The sequence below is a fragment of the Macrobrachium nipponense genome, chromosome 15, assembly GCF_015104395.2.
Source record: "Macrobrachium nipponense isolate FS-2020 chromosome 15, ASM1510439v2, whole genome shotgun sequence".
Taxonomy (NCBI): Eukaryota; Metazoa; Arthropoda; class Malacostraca; order Decapoda; family Palaemonidae; genus Macrobrachium; species Macrobrachium nipponense.
Window position 1 is genome coordinate 69747799 of NC_087208.1, and position 2216 is coordinate 69750014.

General features: G+C 30.5%; 1 non-coding gene across 1 annotated transcript; it reads left to right on the plus strand.

The window, feature by feature from the left end:
* Window positions 1-1445: 1445 nt before the first annotated feature.
* On the plus strand, window positions 1446-1520 carry Trnan-guu (transfer RNA asparagine (anticodon GUU)). The gene has a single exon. It is a non-coding gene; the product is annotated as a tRNA-Asn (tRNA).
* The last annotated feature ends 696 nt before the right edge of the window (window positions 1521-2216 follow it).

A 2216-nucleotide genomic window follows, 5' to 3' on the forward strand; every position in this document is an offset into this window, starting at 1 on the left:
TAAATCGTTTAATTTTAAAGTAGTGTCTTCTTATAACAATACCATTAAAGATATGCTAATTAAGAATAGTCCCGTAACAAATAACAACATCATTTACAAAATTCCTTGTAAGGATTGCCCATCGTTTTACGTTGGCCAGTCAAGTAAAAATTTATGTGTTCAGATTAAGCAGCATATGTATTCAGTTAGAACAGCCAGACTTCAAATGCACTGTTTATCCATCTGAGTGAAAAATCTCATTGTATTAATTGGGGTGATACCTCGCTAATTGCTAGATCTAATGATTATGCTTCAAGAAATTTACTGGAATCGGCAATTATACAAATCACTAATAAAAACAACCTAAATCTTAGTCTGGGAATGTACCATTTGGACCCATATATTTGTAAGATGTTTATGAAGGACCTCAAAATAAATGAACAACTAATAAATTAGTCCCACATGTATATAGTTATTATTTCTCTCTCTCTCTCTCTCTCTCTCTCTCTCTCTCTCTGGTTCGATATTCTCTCTCCCTCTTTCTCTTGCTCGATATATATATATATATATATATATATATATATATATATATATATATATATATATATATATATATATATATATATACATATATATCTATAGATATATATATATACATAAATATATATATATATAGATATATATATATATATATATATATATATATATATATATATATATATATATATATATATATTTATATTTTCTTTCGTCTTTTCATTAATAATAATTTTTGTTGGGAAAATTTTTGTAAAAATTCATGATATTAAATTGTATATGCTCCAGTGTTTTTCAAAAACGTACTGTTTTCTGGAAGAATCACTTGTTTACTGCGGGTATCCTTCAAGGTGTGGCCGACTCCTCCTTTCTGTAGAGTGAAAATCGCCCGTTATGGCTAATCTGGTAGTGTCAGTTTGTATATTAAGCCTTCTTTTGACTGTGTTGTTCTTTGTAAAATCAGTTTGCCTCAGTAAAGGGTCCGATACTTGGCTATCTCGCTTTTTTCTTTTTTGTTTCGTGGCAAAAAACTTTTATTTATACATAGCATCACGTTTTATATACTTCGTGATCAAGTTATTCATATATATATATATATATATATATATATATAATATATATATATATATTATATATCATATCTATATAAAACACCAAAGGCAAGAGATGAAACACGGTTGTAGATCCTGACCGTTGATGGCTTTACTGCTACAATCGAGTTTCATCTCTTCCTGTGGTGTTTGATAAATAAAATCTCGAATAAGAGCGATGATAATATATACATACATACACCCACACACACACACACACACAAATATATATATATATATATATAATATATATATATATATATATATATATATATATATCTATATATATATATATATATACACAAGATGGGTACCAAATGGTGGCGCTTTCTATCCATTGCCTCCGTGGCACAATCGGTTAGCGCGTTCGGCTGTTAACCGAAAGGTTGGTGGTTTCGAGCCCACCCGGGGGCGCGCGCATTATTTCTTTTTTAATCTTATATGCAGAATTCAGTCTAATATGATATTAAGCAGCGAAGGACACCAATCGCCATCTACGTCAGAGACCTACTCGGGCACAATTTCAATCATCATTATTTTCTCTCTTTCAAGTTTTATGAGCGATTGCAAGAAATACACAAAATGATATTTGCTAAATTCACTAGGATCTGTCTCATGTTATTTGTACTATGACAGACAACTGCCCTGTTACTTGTATTTCTGTATGCCGATGGACACTTACCTAGTAGTTCAGGATTTTTTTTTTTTTTTTTTTTTTTTTTTTTTGTAGAACCGAACCTTCCGGAGAAATATAACATAAGTGGTAAAATTATACAATGCTTTAACATTGCAACAGTGTTTTCATTACGTTTTGTTACCTTTTTTTCATTTCTCCCATATAAATGTGACCTCGTTATTTCATATTCTCTAATATGCCATTTGTCCCTGAACATATAGAATGGCGTCTAAGTATTAAAAGCTACTTCCCATTCATAAGTTATATGTTTTTCTTACGTCCAGTCTCAGATTCATTAGATGTTTCTTTTCATGTGACGACATTACATACGAGCAACAACTTTTCCAAACTCCCTTTCAATGTCACTGTATTTAGATGGTTAAACGACCATTCATTTGCTTAACGCATCCGAAAATGATCATGTCAATCTTGAG